Source organism: Chionomys nivalis, chromosome 12, assembly GCF_950005125.1.
Source record: "Chionomys nivalis chromosome 12, mChiNiv1.1, whole genome shotgun sequence".
Lineage (NCBI taxonomy): Eukaryota > Metazoa > Chordata > Mammalia > Rodentia > Cricetidae > Chionomys > Chionomys nivalis.
The window spans coordinates 77,129,661-77,145,199 of NC_080097.1; positions in this window are offsets into that span (position 1 = coordinate 77,129,661).

The following is a 15,539-nucleotide window of genomic DNA, read 5'->3' on the forward strand; positions in this document are numbered from 1 at the left end:
ACTGTCCTAGCAGCCAGTCTCTAGGTAGCAATGTATGCATGAAAGGATGAGCATGAGAAGAACAAACAACATCTTAGTTTTGATGTAGTGATACCTAGATATACATACCTTGGAGAACATGTCTAGTCTAGATCAGCAGTTGTCTGGATTGGAGGTGGGGAAGTTTGATACAGATTGACAGGAAACAGTCTGTTATTTGTATGACCTGGGGTATGACCTCACCTTTTTGTACTTTGAATCCCTTGTGTATAAGAATGGGGATAGGTTGAGCGGTGGTGCACGTATTTAATTAAACGGAGGCAGTCTAATCTCTGGGTTTGAGGCCAGCCTGGTCTACAGACAAATTCCAAGACAACCAGAGCTACACAGAAAAACCTGTCTTCCAAAAAAAGAAAGAAAAAGAGTGGAGATACTGGGAGATTGCTCAGTGGTTTAGAGTCGTTCCTATTCTACCACAGGACCCAAATTCAGTTCCCAGTACCCACATTGGGCAGGTCACAACCGCCTGTGACTCCAGCTCAAGGAGATCTGGTGCCCCTTTTGTGACCTCCATAGGCACTCTCGTGCATGTGTGGTTATGCCTATACAAACAAAATATACATAGAATATAAAATAGAACTTTTCACTTTTTTAATGGAGATAATGGCAGACTCTCCTTTACAAGTTGTTCTGAATATTTATTGAGTGTTTATATAGGTCAACTGCTCTTAAGTTCTTCATGCATATTAACTCTTGATACTCGGTGACAACTTTCCCTTAAGGCACAATGGCAAACAAGGGAGTACAAAAAAGGGAGCAGTTATAGGGGCATAAATAGAGACGAAAGTGTTTAGGTTATTGAACAGGCCTTTAGACTACTTGGTACAGAAGATCTATGGGCCTGAAACACACCTTTAAGGATAATATATGTGTTGATAATGTCATGCACAAGGAAATTTGGTTTGTTATTTGTGGTGCTGAGGATTGAGCACAAGCTGAACAAAACACTGAGATATATCCCTGTCACAGAAGTACATTTCATTCCCCCCATATTTTATACCTAAAACTGCTGTAACTTCATGGTATGCTCTCCTGCTTTAAGGAATGCATTGTCTTTAGTTATTTAAAGCTTAAAGACTAATGTTTGATGCTGTTGTTACGATGTGTGTGTGTGTGTGTGTGTGTTTGTGTGTGTGATGGATAGCCTTGAAATAATGCAGACTTGAACAGAGGAGGAAATGTTTTTGATTGCCTTCTTAATATGCAACTTGGTATGCTTTCAAGTTCTAAAAAAATAAAGGATACAAGACCTATCCATGATAAAGTATTTATTCAGAAAAATATCCAACATCTATATAAGGTATTAAATTGTCTGATTTGAGTGATTTTGCAGTGTGGTTTAAATTCTGGTTTGTCTGAGACAGGGTTTCTCTGTCTAGCTCTGGCTGTCAGTGGAACTCACTCTGTAGACCAGGCTGGCCTTGAACTCACAGACATCTGCCTGCCTCTGGCTCAGGAGCGCTGGGATTTGCTGGGATTAAAGGTGTGAGCCACTAGCACCCAGTTTTATTGTTTTTTTAAAAGCAATGTATAAGTAAAACCCACAGTTTTACAAAAATAGCTATTCAAGTAATCCACACAAAGTTGTTTTCACCGTTAACAATTTCTATGGCATTTGACATGGGCTACACACATGGCCCTGTGGTAAAGTACTTTCTTAGCATGTGGCTTCAGACCTGGGCTCAATTCCCAGTACCACCAAAAAGAACAAAACAAAACAAAACAACTACTTTTTACTAGGAAGACCCTTTTCCCTTCCTCAATAAAAGAGAGGTCAGGAGTGTGCCTTGTATCAGCAATTCCAGCACTTTGTTATCAGATGCTGGGGGGATTGCAAGTTCCAGGTCAGGCAGGGTCACATAGTAAGACCCTATCTAAAATACATAACAGCCAGGAAATCTTAAAATGAAAAATGGTCTATGTTTAGTAATAGTGCAAGTTAGTTTGAGTCATGAAAAATTTAAACAAAAATCAGTCTATAAGAAAATATTGATGAGGGTCTGAAGAGGTGGCTCAGCATCTAAGAACACTGCTTACTCTTCCAGAGGTGCTGAGTTCAGTTCCCAGTAACCACATACTGGCTCACAACTGTCTATAGTGTGATCCCATGTCCTCGTCTGACATAAAGTTGGACGTGCAGGTAGAGTACTCATATAAATAAAAAAAGTTTTTAAAGAGAAAAAGGAAGGAAGAAAGCAAGGAAGGAAGGAAGGAAGGAAGGAAGGAAGGAAGGAAGGAAGGAAGGAAGGAAAAGAAATGAAGGAAGAAAAAGTTGATGAAGCCCGGTGGTGGTAGTGGTGGGAGCACATGCCTTTAATCCCAGCACTCAGGAGCCAGAGGCAGGAAGAGCTCTATGTGTTAGAGGCCAGCCTGGGCTACAGAGTGAGCTCCAAGACAGCCAAGCCTACACAAAGAAACCCTGTCCCATAAAACCAAAAGAGTTGATGATCTAAGTATTTGTGCAGTAGGACATACCTATAATCCCAGATTTGGACAGCAGGAGAATCCATTGTTCTGGGCTATGTAAACTCATGACTCAAAAAAAAAAAGAAGAATAAAAGAAAAAAAAACTATATGTATGTAGGACTGGAGGGTTTTTTCCTGTGATTAAGAAAACTGTTTGCTCTTGCAGAGGACCTGAATTCAATTTCTGGCACTCACACAGAAACTCAAACCATCTGTAACTGCAGTTCTTCTAATCTAGGAGCACACAACACACATGCTTACATGCAGTGAAGATGTTTATATGCATAAATATACATGTACATAATAACTGACGAGAGGCTGAAGAGGTAGCTCAGCAGTTAAGAGCACTTGTTCTTCCAAAGGGCCTGTGTTCATTGCCAGCACCTGCTTGGTCAATCACAACCCTCAGTAACTCCAGTCCCCTGGATCTGATGCCCTCCTCTGGCCTACTTGAACATTGTGTGCACATGATGTACAAAGTTTACAAAACACCTAGACACATAATTTATTTTAAAAATAATTGAGCAAGACATGGTGGTGCATGCCAGTAATCCCAGCACTCTGGAAGCTGAGAGGAGAATCTTGAGTTCAAGGTTAGCCTGAGCTACATAACAAGTCCAAGGTTACCCTGGTATGTATAGCAAAAACCTTTCTAAATTTTAGAAAATAGATATTAAGAGGGATTACAGCATAAACAATAAAATATCAAAATGGAAAAGTCAAAATAACCAGAAAAAAATCAAATATTATCTCTCACAAAAAGATTTATTAACAAATTATTTTACAGATGAATGCTTTCAAATAATTAAAGCTCAGATGGTTTTTAAACATGAGAGTTGTCATAGAACATAAACACAATTATCAAGAGGCTACTATATTCGTGTACAACAGTTATAGGCATCATAATAAAATCAAACCAATCACCGACAGACATAATATACAAAGCTCAATAATTGCCATCAAAATGTATTTGGCAAATAGGCAATTATTATTTAAGATAAGGTCTTGCTCAGATTAGGTGAGTCTCTAGCCAGAATCTTTGGGCCTTCCTTAGTCCTCTAAATGCTGGAATTAGATGCATGCATGGCAACAACTGGCTCAGCAAATGCTTTACGAATGACCATATGCCTGGTACTGTAATAGATGTCTGAACTAATATAGCACAACACCTGCCCCATGGACTCCATTTCAAGTGGGATGGTGGCTACAGGAACAAGTATTTCCCATTACAAAATTATTAAGTTAGCTACAAAGTAGTAGATTTCATAATGGCATTTTTACACATGTTTTCTTCTTCCACACCCTGCCCTCTGGCCTTTGCCTTGCCCTCCCCTCTGTCCCATTCTTGCTGTTTTTCCATTGCCCACAACAACCTAATTTCTGCTCTCCCAGTACAATATTGCATTATCTTCTGTCAGTGTTCCTGTACCCTAATCCTTCAGGTCTCTTTTTCCCTCACACAGTTCTCTAGTTTCATGAGTCATCCACACATGGACACCGACCCACTCACACATAGAAACTTCAATCAAGAATACACACATGAGAGAAAACATAGTGCTTATCTGAATGCAGTTTATTTCAGCTAACATTCTGAATTGAAATTTCACCCATTTTCCTACAAATATCATTTTTTTTACTTTTAAATCTCGTGTGTGTGTGTGTGTGTGTGTGTGTGTGTGTGTGACCACAGAGATGAGAGATGTCAGACCCTCCTGGGGCTTGTGTTACAGGTGGTTGTGAACTGCCTGGTTTGAGTGTTGGGAATCAAATGCTGGTCCTCTGGAAGAACAAGAAGTGCTCTTTATCACTGAGGCATATAGGCAGATCATGTGATAGTTTTGGTTGTCGTCCTCAAAGATTTGTTCATCTTTTATTTTTATGTATGTGAATATTTTTTCCTGCAATATATGTGTACATCCGTGGTGACTGTGGAGGCCAGAAAGGGATTCCCTGGAACTGGAGTTATAGATGGTTCTGAGCCACAAAGTGAGTGCTGGGAACCAAACCCAGTTGCTCTGTAAGAGCAGCCAGTGCTTTTCCCTGAGACATCTGTCCCACCACTTTCTCATTTTTGACAAACCTACTTACTGATTTCCTCAGTAGCTGCAATTTATGCTCACTAGCAGTGAGTAAAGTTTCCTCTTTCCTCAAATTCCTGCCAGCATCTGTTGTTCTGATTTTTTGATGAAAGTCATTCTGGGCTAGTAAGGTGACAGTATAAATCATTTTAATTTCACCTTTCCCTGTTGGCTTAGGATGTTGAACCCATCATCAAATATTATTTGCCTTTTCTATTTCTTCCTTTGAGGACTGTCTGCTCACCTCATTACCTCATGTATGGATTGGATTTGGTTTAATCTTGGCTGTTTTTACATAATAGAACCCTATGCGATACAGAGTTGGCAATGATTTCTCAAATCTGTAAGCTGTCTCTTCAGTTGTGAGGTTCCTTCCATTGTTAGGCAGGTTTTTAGTTTGCTATAATCCATGTGTCAGTCCTTGGGTTGTGTTCTCTGCTGTCACAGTCCATTCAGAAGTTCCTACCTCTGCATAGGATGATTGTTGACACGGGACATAGTTGATGTGTCTTCCCTGCAGTTTCAGCATGTCCTGTCTTCACATGAAGTCTGTGATCTATTTTCAATGTTTCATGTAGTTTGAGACTCGACCTGATTTCATTCTTCTACAGGTACATACCCAGTTTTCTCAGCACCATCTGTAAAAGGATCTTTCCTAATGACATCTGGGTTTAAGGGAAAAAATGAAGTACCTGCTAGGGCTGGGATGATGAATCCATGATTAAGAGCACTTGCCGCTCTTGCAGAGGACAAAGGTTCAGTTAACAGCACCCATATGGCAGCTCACAATCCCTTATATCTCTAATTCTAAGGTATCTGATGTCATCTTCTGGAGAGTAGTTGACTGTTCAGTTTTCATGAGTTTGTAGGCATTCTGGGGGTAGAATTGTTGTTGAATTCTAGCATTATTCCATGGTAATCCAATAGTACACAGCTGGTTACTACATTTTCTTTTGTATCTGTGAATGTTTGCTTTGTTACTGATTATGTGATCAATTCTTGAGAAGGTTCCACGAGATGCTGAGAAGAAGGTATTTTCTTTTCTGTTGGGTGGAATGTTCTATAGATGTCTATTAATTTCATTTGTTTCACTACATCTGTGATATCTCTTATTGCTCCATTAAGTTTCTGTCTGTTTAGCCTGTCCATTGGTGAGAGAGGAGTGTTGAAACCTACTATTAGAGTGTGGGGTTTGATGTATGCTTTGAGTTCTAGTTCGTGTGTTTCCCTTCTTTGAGTTGTGGTGGTGGAGAGTTGTCAGATGTCTGTGTTATTATGGGTGTTCTTAGCTTCCTTGGTTTGTGCTTTGCCTTCTAGTAGTTTCTGTAAGGCTGGGTTTGTGGCTACCAATTATTTAAATCTGTTTTTGTCCTGGAATATCTTTTTTCTCCATTGATGGTGAATGCAAGCTTTGCTGCGAATAGTACTCTGGGATTGCCTTCATGGTCTCTTAGTGTTGGCAGCACATCTATCTAAGACATTCTGGCTTTCATGGTTTCCACTGAGAAGTCAGGTGTAATTCAAGTGCCTACGGACTCCTGATCTTTGATGAAGAAACCAGAAATACATGGGAGACCATTCTCTCCCTTATAAGAGATCATGTCAGCACACAGAAGCCACCCTATTGCTGACACACCCCCACATCCCAAAAAATATTTAATGGAAAGGAATTCCCACACAGACCTCAACCTAAAACCAGATATCTTGAACCTAACAGAAGAAAAAGAAGGGAAGATCCCTGAAATCAATGACATAGGAAAAGACTTTCTGAGCAGAACACTATTAACACAGACACTAATTTCAACAATTAATAAATGGGATCTCATGAAACTGAAAAGCTTCTGCATGACAAAAGATCCCATCATTCAGACAAAGTGGCAGCTTACAGAATGGTAAAATATTTTTTATCAACTACACACCCAATAGAGGGCTAATATGCAAAATTATACAAAAAAACTCAAACAAAATGTATAAAGAACTCAAAAGGCTAGATATCAAGAAAACAAATGACTCAATTAAAACTGGGAATTTTTAAACAGAGAATTCTCAATAGGGAATCTTAAGTGGCTGAGAAAGACTTAAATGTTCAACATTCTCAGTCATTAGTGAAATGCAAACCAAGTCTGCTTTGAGAGTCCATTTTACACCTGTCAGAATCCCTAGGATCAATAATACGAGTGACAGTTCCTGCTGGCAAGGACGTAGAATAAGGGGGACACTCATCCACTGCTGGTAGGAGTGCAGACTCATACAGTCACTATGGAAATGAGTGTGGATGTACCTTAGAGAGATGGGAACTGATCTACCTCGTGATCCAGCTCTATCACTCTTGGGCATTTACAAAAAGGAACCTTCATCCTACCACAGAGACGCTTACTCAACCATGTCCATTGCTGCTCTATTAATAATGCCCAGAAATTGGAAAACATATTCAAGACATGAATATGAATGGATAATAAAAATTGGAACCTTTACACAAATATTACTCAGCCATTAAAAAGAATTAAATTCACAGTAAATGGGTAGAACTAGGGGGAGAAATCACCCTGAGTGAGGTACCCAGACACTTACATGAGGATATACAGAATCACAGAGATTAAGCATAGAGCAACAGACTAAGGAGGAGAGAAGCATCTCATCAGGAAAGAAGAAATAGAATAGAAAGGTACAGGCTGGTGAGGGGAGGTGCAAGGAGAGAAATAGAGGGACGAGGAAGTGTATACAGGGAGAAACAGCTAAAACTAAGGCCACGGAAGTAGTGTGCAGTGGCATGGGTATTGATACAGTCGATGCTTCCTGAAATAAATGCATATGTGAAGGCAATCTAACAGAGAAATCAAATAACAGGGTGATGAGACTGTGTCTGAGAGCTTTCTCCTTCTGTCTTGCATTCCATTCTTTAGGTTGGGATTAAAGATGTGCACCACTGGGATTAAAGGCGTGCACCGCCAGGTTTCTATGGCAAACTAGTGTGGCTACTGAGATTAAAGGTGTGTGCTACCACTTACTCTCTGATCTTCAGCTAAACTTTCTTTATTAAAATACAAATGAAATATCACTACACGTAAGTATCACGAAACATTGTAAAGGAGGGGACACATAGATTATAAGAGCCAGAGCATCATGGAGTTTGCTGTGACATTGTATCTCCTAGGAATGTCAGAATCTACACCAATAAAATCTCATTAACATGGCTGCTTAAATATGAGCTGAATAAGGACAAGAGGCAAGCTAAAGGGACAAGGGGCCAACCAGCCCTACACAAAGAACTGTAGGGAACTCACAAATGCCAGGAGTGGAGAAACAGTTTTAGTCCTACTGTGGGAAGAGTACACGAAATGCTTATCCAATACCGAATGGTGAGCCCTGAATCATACATACAAATAACATTATACTAAATTAAAGTATGTGTGTGTTATAGTTTCTTAGGTACTTAACAGTATGAATCCTTGTGATTTTTTTCACATATCCATACTATTATTTTGCTCTCCTTTCTCCCTGTGTATTTATCTCCCTTCAACCTAATTATAACCCTGACAGCATACAGACAAGTAACATACAGATTGGGCAGGTTACATACACATATGCATGTAACAAAATTAATGAAAAATCCATGAATTTGAAAGGGAACAAGGAGGCATATAAGAGCGGGTTTGAAGAAAAAAAGTAAAAGGAGAAATGATGTTTCATTGTTACAAAATATTTGTATAACTATGTAAAGACGTGTTGCATTTGTTGAATTATATGTAAAAATGTGTTGCTGTTTTACCTTGTCTGCCTAAGGCACCTGATTAATCTAACAAAAAGCTAAATGGCCAATAGCAAGAAAGAGGTATAGGCAGGACTTGCAGGCAGGGAAACTGAGTAGCAGGAGGAATTTAGGCTTAGAAAGGAAGAAAGAAAAAGAGATACCAGGGAGAAACCAGTGGCCAATCAGACACACATGGAGGAAGCAGGAAACCAAGACATACAGAATAAAAGAAAGGTAAAAAGCCCCAAGGAAAAATGTAGATGAATAGAAACAGGTTAAATTAAGTTCAAAAAGCTAGCAGGACGAGCCTAAGCTAAGACTAAGCACTTATAATTAATAAGAAGCATTCATAATAAATTACTTGGGAGTTTCTTGATGGCCCAAAGGAAAATTCCAACTGCACATAATACAATAAATAAAATAAAGAAGTAGTTGTTTTTAAAGAATTAACATAAAAGGTAAAAAAGGGACACAGCCAAGACTGTTAAATAGACAAGCTTGTCTCAGAAAAAAAAAAAAGAAGATAAAAAGAGATGTAACATATCCCTATTACCTGCTCTGAAGAATTTTTCACAGATACTGCCACGGCATAACCACATGGGAATAAGGTGGCCTGCATTAATTAAAACTTTCTAATAGTAAAGTATATTACAGTTGCTTATGACTTAAAATGTCATTATAAAATATCTAGCAAATTAAATTCAACTTGATTACATTATCATTTCTTCCCACTATATTCCTTAGGATGAATTTTAATTTATTAACGCCATGTATCACTAAGCTAAAATCCTGATACAATTATCTCACTTGATCCTGAGTGGCATTCAGATGTAGACATAGAAAGCAAGCTTGTCAGGTTTTTGTGTATCTATGACTAGCAGCCTGATGACTGTAGACTTCAACTTTTTAAAATTTGTACAAAAAAAATGTTTCAATGAGTTCTTTGATGAGGAATGATTTTAGAAGGACTAGTATGTGAAAACTTGCTTTATTTAAGCACCCGTAGAACATTAATCCTTTCTCACTTCAGTCTTCTATAAAAAGAATCCAGGAGTAGTTAATGCATAAGCAATAGCTATTACAATAGTCTTACTAATTGACCTTGTAATGACAAAATATGGGAGGTCTTGGTCAAACAGAGATAATACTTCCAATTCAAATGTCTTAGCTAAAGTGATTTTGTATTTCTTCTGTAGACTCTTCTCAAACTCACAGAGATCCCCCTGCCTCTGCCTCTTGAGTACTGGGAGTAAAGGAATGTACCACCACTGACCAGCAAATTTTGTACTTCTTAAGGCATCTTGAAACTAAGATGAGTGTTGAAATGAATTTTGAGAACTTAGGTCCTGATAAAACTGTACAAGAGTACTTTTTATTTGCCTTTATTTTTTAAAAAAGATCTTTATTATTTTTATTTTATGTATAAAGTGTTTTGCCTACATGTATGTCTGTATAGCACACGTGTGTCTGGTGCCCACCAAGGCCAGAAGAGGGCATCAGACCTCCTGAAATTAGAGTTATAGTTATGGGTCCTGGGGATTTAACCCATTTCTTTGGAAGAGCAGGCAGTGCTCTTACCCATGGAGCCATTTCACCAGGCCCAGGGATATTTTACAAAACAAAACAACAATAAAAGATACTATGGAAAACAACTGGGCACTGCTGCAAAAGTACTTGATTGTCTCAAATACAGATGAGGAGACACACTGATGGCTAGGAAAGAAAGACTGAAACTCAAAAGGGCTGCTAGGGACAAAACTACAATTCTAGCCAGAGGCACAACAGCTGCAAGATTTAGAAATCTAAGCTTTTGCCCTAGGACTTCCCACCACTGTCTGGGAACTGGCATAGCCTTCTTGCTTAAGAGTACTCGCAAGAGGCTTTCTGACGTCACGCAGGTGGAGACTTTAAAATCCAAATGGCTCTTGGTTGGCATTGGTGGGTGTCTTCCTAAGCAGTTGTGCATTTTACTGGAAGTGGGCGCTGGGGGTCAAGAACCAGAGAGAAAGGTAACTGCTGGTATGGGGTTAACTCTGTTCCTGCTAAGAAACTCTGTGGCATCAGAGACCTGGGGCGGTATCTGCCAGGTTCTGGGTTCAGGGATCAGTAAGTTTGTGTGGGCAGCGCCTGGAGAGGGAAAAGAGGATGCTGATTGCTGACCAAGGTGTTCCGCAGGGAGGGGGAGAAGGGGAGGACTGCCTGGGAGGGACAGGTTAAAACACTGCGTTCCTGTGGTAATGCAGCATCTGAAAAGCCATGTAAGAAGAAAAAGTCTGGGAAACTGAAGGCTTGAGAATAAGACCTAAGTGGAATGTAAGCAGTCGAACAAGGAGTGATGTGACTCAGTGCACAGCCTATTGTGCTAAAGTCCCCAGCTCAAACAAACAATAAAGTGGGTGTTATTATTTGGTGTTAGTATTTGGGAATCTGCATTGGCCTGCCTGTCCTTAGGGTCCTGACAGGAAACCTCCTCACCTGTAGCCACTAAGAGCACTTCACCTGTAGCCACTTCTGGGCACATTTGCTATGGTTCCTTGTAACAGGTGGACCTACCCCTTAACCTCCCCCTTCTCCTGTGTCTACCTCCCTCTCTCTCCCGCACTCTTTACTCCATGGGACTAGTCTGCTCCCCTCTCTGCCTCCTCTGTCCCTTCTCTCTCATCTTCCAATAAGCCTCCTGTATAAGCCTTATCGCATAGCGTGACTTCTCTTCACTACATATATATATATATAATTTTATCAACAGTGAGTTCTGTCTTATCCTAGAAAGAAGCCAGGGCAGGACCAGAAAAAGCTGAGTGGCTAGCGTCTAGTGCTGCAGAGACGAAGACAGGGTCTGACATAGGTATGCTTATGATACTAAAATATTTTGAGAATGGAAGCAGCCTCTACATTATGTTATGGAACGGATTGCTTGTCTTTACTGAAAGGGAGATTAGAACCAGAAAGACAATAGTGGGTATTAAACTATGGGGTTAAACATAAAGCAAGAAAAGTAGATATTAGGAAAAGAGAATGAATCCTGATTTTGAAGCCAAAGGAAACATTTTGAGGAGAGTTAAGGAGCCTGAGATTTCTTGTCAAGCAGTCTGTGAGTTACCATTGAAATAGACATAAGAGATACCAGTGATGTATTCGGGATAACACATTGAAATTTTGCGATCATGGATTGCCGTGTGATGCAGGAATCATATATGTTCATTTTTGCATTGTCTTGCTCGAGTGTATTGAATACTTGAAGTTGCATAGGTGTTATCTTTAGTGAGGACTTAAGTATACATGACAAACAAATACAGCACACAGGGAAAATACTATCGTAAAGGAATAAACTTAGTTACTCTTCTACTTCAGAATAAAAGTGACAATTATTGCTTAATGATCCACTTGCATCTGGAACATTTTTCTGATATTGAAATCATGAATTAGGTTCTGAGCATGAAGCGCAGTTCCATTTCCACCGGTGGTGCTGGCTGCCTCTCCACACAGGAATTAAGATCTCAGGACCTCGACGAACCAGACCTTTATACCCGTCAAGCGTAAGTGCCTCCAACTATGGATCTCAGCTGCATGCTGCCATGTTCTGTACCTAGTTCTCAGAAACTGTAGAATCAGATGGTGAAAGTGGGTCTTCTCTAGTTCCACACTTGAGTCGCTCACTCTCCAAAGGTTAGTAATTCCTTCAGAGAGCTTTGGTTTTACTGTCTAAGTCTGGCAGTATTAATTATATTAGCAATTAAACTAAGAAATTGTCAGTATAAACTCAATTTAAAATAACAATCTTATTATAAGGATTCAAAACTAAAATGGTTTTATTTATTTATTTGCTTCTTTGTTTTGGTTTGTTTTGGAGACAAGATTTCTCGATGCAGCCCTAGTTTTCCTGGCATTCACTCTGTAGACCAGGTTAGCATCGAACTTTGGGATATACCTTTCTCTGCTTCCAAAGTGCTCAGATTAAAGGTGCGTGCCACCACCACCTACAATGCTTTTAATTAAAAAAAAAAATCTGGGTAAGCAAGATGACTCAGCAGGTAAAGGCACTTATCAACAAACCCAAACACCTGCTTTCAATCCCCAGACCCACATGGTAGAAGAGAACCTGCTGCATCAGCAGCTACTGACCACCAGCTGCTCGCTCTCTTTCTGTCTCTCTCTCTCTCTCTCTCACACACACACACACACACACAATAATAAATGTAATAAAGTTAAAATATTTCCAATGCAAAACAATTTCATTGGGCAGCAAAACATGGTCTCCCCTTTTAACGTCAGATCCCTTTAATATCTGACTAATGAAAGACAGTTAGAATCTATTCTGCTGCTGCATTCAGACTGTCCTAGCAGCCAGTCTCTAGGTAGCAATGTATGCATGAAAGGATGAGCATGAGAAGAACAAACAACATCTTAGTTTTGATGTAGTGATACCTAGATATACATACCTTGGAGAACATGTCTAGTCTAGATCAGCAGTTGTCTGGATTGGAGGTGGGGAAGTTTGATACAGATTGACAGGAAACAGTCTGTTATTTGTATGACCTGGGGTATGACCTCACCTTTTTGTACTTTGAATCCCTTGTGTATAAGAATGGGGATAGGTTGAGCGGTGGTGCACGTATTTAATTAAACGGAGGCAGTCTAATCTCTGGGTTTGAGGCCAGCCTGGTCTACAGACAAATTCCAAGACAACCAGAGCTACACAGAAAAACCTGTCTTCCAAAAAAAGAAAGAAAAAGAGTGGAGATACTGGGAGATTGCTCAGTGGTTTAGAGTCGTTCCTATTCTACCACAGGACCCAAATTCAGTTCCCAGTACCCACATTGGGCAGGTCACAACCGCCTGTGACTCCAGCTCAAGGAGATCTGGTGCCCCTTTTGTGACCTCCATAGGCACTCTCGTGCATGTGTGGTTATGCCTATACAAACAAAATATACATAGAATATAAAATAGAACTTTTCACTTTTTTAATGGAGATAATGGCAGACTCTCCTTTACAAGTTGTTCTGAATATTTATTGAGTGTTTATATAGGTCAACTGCTCTTAAGTTCTTCATGCATATTAACTCTTGATACTCGGTGACAACTTTCCCTTAAGGCACAATGGCAAACAAGGGAGTACAAAAAAGGGAGCAGTTATAGGGGCATAAATAGAGACGAAAGTGTTTAGGTTATTGAACAGGCCTTTAGACTACTTGGTACAGAAGATCTATGGGCCTGAAACACACCTTTAAGGATAATATATGTGTTGATAATGTCATGCACAAGGAAATTTGGTTTGTTATTTGTGGTGCTGAGGATTGAGCACAAGCTGAACAAAACACTGAGATATATCCCTGTCACAGAAGTACATTTCATTCCCCCCATATTTTATACCTAAAACTGCTGTAACTTCATGGTATGCTCTCCTGCTTTAAGGAATGCATTGTCTTTAGTTATTTAAAGCTTAAAGACTAATGTTTGATGCTGTTGTTACGATGTGTGTGTGTGTGTGTGTGTGTTTGTGTGTGTGATGGATAGCCTTGAAATAATGCAGACTTGAACAGAGGAGGAAATGTTTTTGATTGCCTTCTTAATATGCAACTTGGTATGCTTTCAAGTTCTAAAAAAATAAAGGATACAAGACCTATCCATGATAAAGTATTTATTCAGAAAAATATCCAACATCTATATAAGGTATTAAATTGTCTGATTTGAGTGATTTTGCAGTGTGGTTTAAATTCTGGTTTGTCTGAGACAGGGTTTCTCTGTCTAGCTCTGGCTGTCAGTGGAACTCACTCTGTAGACCAGGCTGGCCTTGAACTCACAGACATCTGCCTGCCTCTGGCTCAGGAGCGCTGGGATTTGCTGGGATTAAAGGTGTGAGCCACTAGCACCCAGTTTTATTGTTTTTTTAAAAGCAATGTATAAGTAAAACCCACAGTTTTACAAAAATAGCTATTCAAGTAATCCACACAAAGTTGTTTTCACCGTTAACAATTTCTATGGCATTTGACATGGGCTACACACATGGCCCTGTGGTAAAGTACTTTCTTAGCATGTGGCTTCAGACCTGGGCTCAATTCCCAGTACCACCAAAAAGAACAAAACAAAACAAAACAACTACTTTTTACTAGGAAGACCCTTTTCCCTTCCTCAATAAAAGAGAGGTCAGGAGTGTGCCTTGTATCAGCAATTCCAGCACTTTGTTATCAGATGCTGGGGGGATTGCAAGTTCCAGGTCAGGCAGGGTCACATAGTAAGACCCTATCTAAAATACATAACAGCCAGGAAATCTTAAAATGAAAAATGGTCTATGTTTAGTAATAGTGCAAGTTAGTTTGAGTCATGAAAAATTTAAACAAAAATCAGTCTATAAGAAAATATTGATGAGGGTCTGAAGAGGTGGCTCAGCATCTAAGAACACTGCTTACTCTTCCAGAGGTGCTGAGTTCAGTTCCCAGTAACCACATACTGGCTCACAACTGTCTATAGTGTGATCCCATGTCCTCGTCTGACATAAAGTTGGACGTGCAGGTAGAGTACTCATATAAATAAAAAAAGTTTTTAAAGAGAAAAAGGAAGGAAGAAAGCAAGGAAGGAAGGAAGGAAGGAAGGAAGGAAGGAAGGAAGGAAGGAAAAGAAATGAAGGAAGAAAAAGTTGATGAAGCCCGGTGGTGGTAGTGGTGGGAGCACATGCCTTTAATCCCAGCACTCAGGAGCCAGAGGCAGGAAGAGCTCTATGTGTTAGAGGCCAGCCTGGGCTACAGAGTGAGCTCCAAGACAGCCAAGCCTACACAAAGAAACCCTGTCCCATAAAACCAAAAGAGTTGATGATCTAAGTATTTGTGCAGTAGGACATACCTATAATCCCAGATTTGGACAGCAGGAGAATCCATTGTTCTGGGCTATGTAAACTCATGACTCAAAAAAAAAAAGAAGAATAAAAGAAAAAAAAACTATATGTATGTAGGACTGGAGGGTTTTTTCCTGTGATTAAGAAAACTGTTTGCTCTTGCAGAGGACCTGAATTCAATTTCTGGCACTCACACAGAAACTCAAACCATCTGTAACTGCAGTTCTTCTAATCTAGGAGCACACAACACACATGCTTACATGCAGTGAAGATGTTTATATGCATAAATATACATGTACATAATAACTGACGAGAGGCTGAAGAGGTAGCTCAGCAGTTAAGAGCACTTGTTCTTCCAAAGGGCCTGTGTTCATTG